We start from the raw sequence: 9,055 nt of genomic DNA on the forward strand, positions 1-9,055 counted from the left end.
GATCCTGAGGGATTCACTTTATCTTTGATCTCCAGTTATCGTTTTGTCTTCTTGCGCTGATGCCGCATTTTCTCTTCCTTTTCCTGGTCCATACACTCTAATCTTGATCTCCTTGTCTGGATACGGCTTCCCATCAAAGGGACAACAGTTGCTTTTGCTTTGTCTTTTCCTCCCGAATAGTGATTTTCTATTTCCTTCACTTTCTGTATCAATCACAAATCTCCTTAACTCTATCATAATTCTTTAACATATTACCATCTTAGAATGTAAAGGAGTTATGATTCAAAGGAAAAGATAAAGAAATAAATGGTAAATAAATACCTTTTCCAACACTCAACACACCCCCTTGCTTACCCTTTTTCATGCCCTCATGAAAACATTGTAATTTACATGCAAGGCAGTTAGGAATAGGATGGAGAGGGATTTTCATGAAGTGGTCTAAAACCATGATGTGTATCTAAAACTTCAACAATATGCCCTGTCTAGCCTTCAGGCAATTCATATAGGGCCTTATACCCTACTGCAAGATACCAGATAATTGGACTTCGAAACCTACAACCTAGCCAATACGGGCCTTCTCTCAGGATGAGATTACTATAGATAACTAGGCAATCAACAGCTAACTTAAAATTTTCGTAATTGAATGGCTCTCTGTCTTGAACATTCCAATTGAAATTCTTCCATCAGAGTTTCGCTGCTGTTGTGGCAAGGTCTTTGATGGATATGAGGTATTCTACCCCTTGCTGGACAACTAATGTGTGAATGGGTCCCAATGTTTGGATCACACCCTTCTTTCTCATTAAGCTTCTATGCTTATCCCACAGTTGTAATGGGTTTCTTAGTTCACCCCTTACCCACAAATCTAACCCGTTCTCCTATCTCTGAAAGGTATTATCGGATTTAAGCCACTTTATCTGGTTAACAGCAAAAGAGATGAATTCTTGAAGCTAGATATCACCCACAAAAGGACTAGGGTTCTCCTCCGTTTCATCGTCCAACACAAAATTATGCAAATAAAACTCACATAGCAATCACTGGACTTTCACCCCATAATGTTTACAGCAATTTATAAAATCATCAATAGTTTTTAACTCTATAGGCACCCCTGCCTTGACAGCCTTAATTTTTAACTGTAAGTACCTTTCCATCAAAAACAAAGAATAATTTTTGGCAGGTGCCCTACATGCTAGAACATCAGTATATAGAGAACAGAGAGTATCCATTTGACTCATAACTATGTCTAGTCTATTGGTTACCTTTTTAACTTTTTCCTCTGCCCTCTGACATCTATCAAAGGCCTCATTCTCTGATGCATTGATGTTCTTTACTTGCTGTTGTAACTTTTGATATTTCTCCTGAGGAATAGTTTCCTTTGTGAGCTTTTCTATCATTTGCTGGGCCTATGCCAGATCCTTTTGAAGTCTCACTATCCTAGGATCATTTTCCATCAAAACATTTTTGGGCTGGAGATCTACCTGGATCTCCTTATTGCAACATCTGGTTCCTATAGTCTGTGTTTCCTTCTCATGAACTATCCAGTCGGTCGTGATGCTAGAGGACAATGCCTCTGTCTGGACGTCCTTATTACAGACTGGTGTGTCTTCTGTTTGGGCCTCTGCGTTTGTAACAACCGCATGCTGTTCCTTGTGGTCCTGAATGATAATGGGTTTAGTTTGAGTTCTTTTGGTCTTCATTTTATGGGGTTTCATCTGGGTGGCTGCATCCCTTGTTCCAAGGGTTCTTTTTGAGATTCTCCCCATTTTTAGGACCCTTATTTGTTGTCTGAGTTGTTTTACTACATTTAGTATCCTTTGCTATTCCTTTTGCAGCCTTTTGATTTCATTCATTTTCTTCGAAGGAACAACTGTTTCTTTTCTTGGGCCTAGGCTTTGTTCTTCAGGGATTGTGCCCTCGCCCTGGCTTATTTCCATATTTTCTGTTTGGAACACTCCTTCAATGTTCTCATCCTCCTGATTAGGTTTCTTAGGGGAGGAAATCCTGGTTTGATCTACTATTTCCTGGGTGATTTCTTCTTCTATTTCTTCTTCGTCATTCATCTCCTTAGATGCACTCTTGCTGTGAGCAGCGTGTTCCTGTGATTTCCTTTCTCCTTCTTCCTCATCCTCCATCTCCTTGGATGCACTCTTACTGTGAATAGAGTGTTCCCGTGATTGTCTTGCCTCAATATCGAGGTTAGTGGGATGTGAGTCTGGATGTACTCACTCATATTGGCCAAAATTTGGGCCAATTTGTCTCCTTGCAGAGGGTTTTGTAATGGGCTTCTACTGGGTGACTCTGCTTCCTCCCCTTCTTCCTCGCTAGAGTGCTCAGTGTCCTCTTCCAGTTCCTCTTCCATATTTTCTTCTAATCTCTCTTCTTCATTTTCCATTTCTTCAAGCTATGGGGGTTTTTCATCCTCCAAGTCATATATCTCTAATGGTTGGCTACTATTTTCTTGGGGACTTCCCAACATTCCCCTACTTCTCCCAAATCCGGAGGACTATCTGCGTTTCTATGGTCTAATTGATGTGCTAGCAATTCTTTTTTGTTTTGGGGCTGGTAAGGCCAATCCCCCATCTATTGAGAATACAAATTCTTCCCAACTATTCTGCTATTGAGTGAGACTATAACTGACTATTATCTAAATTAATCCATGATGACTTACTATTGTTTCTACATGACGAGATTTTCTTATGCTTTGAGCATCATCATGCAATAAAAACTTTAAATATGCAGGAAAATTTACAGCATGTTTTTGTTTTAATATTGCTAACAATTTGAGATGGCGTGGTCTTACCACATCTTTTCTCCCATCGCGTAGCTTTGCACAATTCTGGCTAATTCTGCCCAAGGTTCTCCCAGGGTTGTAGGTAGGACTCCTTTTCCTTTGACAGTAAGGCTCTGTCCTTCGTCCTGGAAGATGGTTATGGCGTCTTAAAGGCTGACTTTTTTCTAGGTCCATACTGGTCCAATAGCTGGCAGTCCCGATACTTCAACAATTATCGCATCTGTTACTGTTATTTTCCTCCCCCTCACCATGGAACAATCTTCCTACAAATTTTGTAGAAATTCAATGGTCACCGTTTCATGAGACTATTGTAGTCGGTTAAGGTCGGCAATCCATCCTATTATAGACATTTTTGGGCCCTACAACCCCAAGCATGAAATGCCCATAAATCAGGGGCTCCTAAGTCCCTAAAAGTGTTGTTCTAACCCCAAAAGGAACAAGGTCATCAGATTACAACTTCTCCCAGAAGTTCTCCATGAAAAACTACTCAGAATTGGTCAAAACAAGATCATTTCAACTACTCCACTGGCCAAGTGCGTTGCATCTCACCTAAATACACTGTGTGGGTGCGTTGCATTTCAAAAAGCCCTTCTATGGGGTGCGATGGGTGAGAAATGACAAATGGCGGTGTCATTCCGCGAGGTAGGGAGGCTGGAATTTTGCATATTGTAAGGAATTGTTGTTGGTTTCTTGAGACAAACATCAGATTTTTGGGTGATCTAAGCTTTGTATGAGGTGGAGAGGGGCTTCCTTGCTGAGAGGTTGATGCTGGGTCAGAACAACTGGTTGTAACTCCTCTTGGCTCTTTCTCGTTTATCAATAAAAGCTATTCAAGTTTTCCTCCATGCTCTTGTGTCATTGATATTTGTTGCATTTGTATGGTCAATTTACATCTGATCCTAGATTGTTTAAGATTATAGATCCATGTCTTTGTATAGTGCTATGCTACTGTGATCTTACAGGTACTGTGTGAAGCTGGGCGTGCAAGGGAACAAGTAGCGAAAGACTATCAAGGAAGAGAGGAATCAAATCAGGAGATTAGCGCAAGACATAGGTTGGTCTTTATGTTCCTCTCTATCTATAATTCATAAAGGAAAAACGAAAGTAGCTTTACTCTGTTTGTTTCTAAGGCAGCTGTCACACCTTAGTGGGATAGAGCAGTTCTATATAGGCACTTTTCCCTGTAACAAAATGGTGACTCTGCTGGGGAAGTGTTAGTTAGTTTGTTTATCATTCCTTGTTGTCTATTTCATAAACTTACAGGTAGCATTCGAACTGCATTTGCCATAGCAAATGCAAAGTAGATAAATGCTACTTCAGTCCATCTACCGGATCTATTTATTATTTAAACAACTGATTCACAAACTCTCTGATTGCCCTTGTGATAGCTCTTAGATCCTCCTTAGATCTACCCCTGATTGTTGAGTTACTGATTGCCTTTTGCTCGGCCAAAACCCATGAACTGAACTGCAAACTGTGACCCGGAACCCAAACAGAGTCTCGTTTCTGGCCCAGCGCAGGTACTGTTCAGAGAATCTGAACTTCAGCGCACTTCCCGAGTGGAGAAGGTGAGCTGCATTTCAAATTCTCTGTGTTACAGGTGCGCTGATCAGACTAGGCTCTGTGCAGTTTTGGTTTCTGTGATTCATTCTTTCCAGTTCTATTCCTAAATTTTGTTGCCTGTGATCAATATATGTCTGTTTGAAACCCCTTTTCCTTGCTGTTATTCTGCCTCCTTTGTACAAAAGAACTATAAATGTTTTTTTGTGTTTCTTGAGTCATTTTCAATTCTCCTTTGCAAAAGTAGCGTAATCGTACTGTCGTCCTTTGATTTGAAATTGTCGCAAGTGTCGATTTCAATCATAGGAAAGAGTTTGATTGCTGTTGATGGTCGATTATCCTGTTACTATTGTTTTTGGTCTGAATTTGTGATTTTCTAGTGTCAAGAACAAGTATTCATTTCAAAATCGTAAGGTGTTGTGATCGTCTCCATTTTTTATTTCAAAAAGAAACTTGTTGATATTTGTCGCTTGAAAAGAAATTCAGATTTGTGCATCAACTTTCTTTTTATCATTCATATACTAAGAAAGTCGAAAACAAATACATGCATGTGCATTTGCATATAGACAGTCTGATTGGTTTGATTTAGGAAAGTGCATCTAGAGTGTGCTCTTTGCTCTTTGTGAAAGAATTATGCCTTTCTCTCCTTGGTAGCTGGGATTTTCATTGCACAAAGAAGATAAAAAGATTGTTTATCATCTTAAGTTGAATTTTAGGAATTACATCTACATCTCGCGGTGAACCTGAAAGGCAAACTTCATAAACAAGATCAACTATAAAATAAATTCAATGAATCTAACAACGCTTTGGAACTTAACGCACAACATTTAGAAGTCTAGGCTAGAGATGTATTCTAGTGTCGTAAAGACTGGTAACTGTTGTTCTCACTGATGGTTGGGTGATTCCTCCACTTTGAGACGATAAGTGCCAGTACGGACTTGTGCTCCCACGTACTGTCGAGTATATTTTGGGAGACTTGTTGTGGGGAAAAATGCCTATGCAGGACGATCCTATCCACCTAAGGTGTGACAGTGCCTTAGCAACAAACAGAGACAGCTATTCTGGTTTCTTCCTTTACGAAATGGAAAGAAGAGAGATCAATGGACTTACCGGTGTCTTCCGTTTGTCCCTCAATCTAGATCCTCTTCTCCTTCGGGTGTTCACAGCTACTTGCCTCCTCACTCGTCCAAGAGAACAACTACTTGATTCCTGCGAGATCACAAGAGAACAGCTACTTGCGACAAGAGAACAACTACTTGAGACAAGAGAAGAACACAACGCAAAGGCAGATATTCGTATTCATAAAAGATTCAGGATTAGAAGTAAATCAAATACACTAATGCAATCATATATCAAAGATACATCAGTATATAGGAGAAAACCAAGATAGCTTTATTGATAAATAACAAGGTTCAGGAAGAGATACAACCCAGAGGGATCCAATCCAGCATCTCCTTCCCAGCAGAATGGAATTCCTATCTTCACCTCCCTTAAAAGCATTAAGCACCCAATGATTCCAGTCTCAAACCAACAGCAATTCTTTGCAATAACAAAATTCCAGCCTCCTAGATCTCATGGAGGAGAGATCTATATATAGTTATTTTGGAGAGAGGATGAGTTAGCTTGAGATCTGACTAGTGTCCTCTCCCACTCTTAGTTCTTGAGTCCACTTGGAGGTTCTTGCTTCCACTTGGAGATTTGGAACCTCTTACTCATCACCAGTCGAATTCCCTGAGGCAAGTGTCATTTTGGAAGCTTCCTGAGCATTGACACCTTGAGGAATGAGCCTGCCACTTGTCCAAACTCGCTCAGCGCAGGTAGCCTTTGTTGCAGTTGACATTCAACGCAGGTAGACAGTGGAGCAGTTGACATTCAGCGCAGATGCTCAGTGGAGCAGTTGACATGATCCTGAATTGACTTGTTTTTTAGCAGTTTCAGGTGGAGAACTTCCGTGAATTCTGTGTCTTTCTAGCCTTGTTCCTCTAGGGGTAGGAACAACATGTTTAGGGACTTTGGATCCCTTAGATTATTGACATTTTATGCTCAATGTTGTAAGGCACAAAAATGTCTATAACAGTTGCCCCCTAAAGTATGAGGCCGTTTATCGGGTGAAATGATTTATCCAGGAGGGTCCGAAGTTCATCCATTTGCTGGGAGGAGACCTGTAATAAGATACAATACAATACATTATGATTCATACTGCTTTCATGATCTAGCTGAGGCGGGCATTCCCATGCTCAGCTTTATAAATTCATTTTTGTACATAGCACAAACAATCGTCTGATGGTAGACTGATAATTTTGGTGAAATTATCATCCTTTGAGTAGGACGATCATCTGCCGCAATGATGTACATGTCAAATGCCTTTATCTTTCCTGAATATATATCGCAGCCCGGATGGATGAAACTAGATCTGGGGTCTTCAAACTCATTCGATCTTCACTCTAAGTACAATTCGATCCATGTGAGAATTGCGCTGAAGTCGAACATGGAAAGACATCGCTTGATTACCGGTCAATGATGTAAACCGTTAACAAGCGCGAGAGGAATCACCGATAATGATAATGACCCTCAAGGTACTGCAGTACAATTCACGTGGTGTGAATAAAGGACTTGGCATCGAACACCACGCAAAATCTTCTGGTCGAAGGTCATTGATGTATACCTGTCGCCGGAAGTGAGAAACTTGCCATTGAGGTATGCAAGCTTCAAAGTACTAAGGGGGTGTTCCTAGATCAACTTCTTGGATAATGAGATGATGTCGACAAGAAGCGATCCGTCAAAGGAGGGCCTTAATGAATCCCACATCAGTGATACGGAACGGAGCTAATGATTTTGATGGAGGTGAAAACGATCTGTGACATATGATTCAGGGTGGCGGTCATGAATGGATGAAGGATAATGTATGGCAGTGGATCGGACCCGGTTGACTCTTTCTGAACGACTTCTCTTGAACATATGGCGACACTGATGCGATGGATCGGTAGCATTACCCCAAATATGGATGGTATGGCGAGACCATGGTGATGTGACCGGTGAATGAAACAACCCAACCCGATTGTGGTACGGAGGAAAAGTGTCATGTTCAAGAGCGACCTGCTACCATCAAAATTCTCTTTAGTTTTCTCCCAATTTTCCCCAGTCATTGCTGACCAGTACCTCTTTATTTTTGTCAAGCTTGAGGAGGATAACATATGCTTGTTCTATAACCTACCCTTCGGGCAAGCCCATCGCTATGTTTTAACGAGCCTAGCGATAGTGAAACTCATTCTCGTCTAAAGACAAGTTTGTCGCTATTTAGTGGTTTAACGAGTCTAACGACAAGGATAACTCGGTCCTTTTCATTTTTAGAGAGTCTGAAAAGGTACATAAAGTTAACTCCAAAATTCCTTTTTCGTCATCTAATCCCTTAAGTCCGAAAAAGTATAAAACAATACAGAAGGGATGAGTTTTCGATCGTTTTAACGAGCCGAACAAAACAAGTGCTCGATCTTTTTGTGCAATAATCCCTCAGGTCCAAAAGGATTAAAATCTAGAGGAGGGATAGTTCTTCCTATCTTTTAACGAGCTGGAAGGCCAAGGACTCGGCAATCTTTTCATATTTTACGAGTCAATTGAAAAGAGCTTAAAGAAGACTCGAACTTTGAGGAACGAGTGATAAACAGGGTTAGCAGCTGATTCCAGGTACATGTTGGAATTTTCCAATCACGGCAGTGTCACAAGGATGGCTAGGTGAAATCACTCTTCGCAACTGTTCCTCAAAATGGGTAAACAATCATATGGAGGTGAACGATCGGCCAATGGAAAAGTGGAGGTGGCAGGTGCAAACACGACCAAGGCTTTAATGGTTGATGATATTACATTCACAGTGGTTATTTACCGGGTAGGTTCATTTTTTATTTTAAAATGAGCTTAAACACTGGAGGAAACTCTTGTTCATTGCTTATGTTTATTTTTTAACGAGCATGAAGTCCGCGTTAAAACTGCTCGGATGTTGCGTTTATTTTGAAACGAGCATGAACTTTATGCTAAAACTGCTCGATTACATAGTCAAATTTTGATTTTTTACCATAACTAGCTTTTCTCTTTTCGAGGATAGTACCGCATTCTCAATTGCTGCATCAAACTTAGTTAGAAATGAATAACATTTGCATGGAAATGAGAATATAACCCTAACATTTCACTTTGAACTACGTAAAAAGCAATTAAAAGGTGTTTTACCTCTCATTTTACCATTTCATTTGAACTTGGTTTGTTGGAGCTTTGGAGGTGCCTCTTCCCCCTTGATTTTCACCAGCTGATTCCGGGAGATTCTGCGGACGATTTTCGGCGCCGTCTGGACCAGGTAGGAGCTAAACTCTAGCTCTTTCTTTTCATGGTTTCCTTTTCCCATTCTGTGCCTGTTTTCCTGTTCCCATGAGCCCCTAGGGTTTTGCTAGGGCGCTTTGTCATCAATGCAGGCAGTCCATTCGAAACCTGCGTTGAATGTCAAGCTGCCTTAAGGCAGTTTGACCTTCAACGCAGGTAGGACACTTGCCAATTGCGTTGATCATAGAAAAGCAGTTCTATTGCACAGTTTTTTGATGAAATTTTGCTAGCTTCTCATCAAACAGGAGCTTACTCTTTCTCTTGTTTGTTTTGCAGGGACTTTTAAGCAAAATGACCCTAACATGGTGAGAACGAGAACATGAAGAGGAGGACATGATT

The sequence above is a fragment of the Pinus tabuliformis genome, chromosome 5_1 (genome assembly GCF_031772625.1).
Source record: "Pinus tabuliformis cultivar Carrire ecotype Pingquan chromosome 5_1, CPIR1, whole genome shotgun sequence".
Classification (NCBI taxonomy): domain Eukaryota; kingdom Viridiplantae; phylum Streptophyta; class Pinopsida; order Pinales; family Pinaceae; genus Pinus; species Pinus tabuliformis.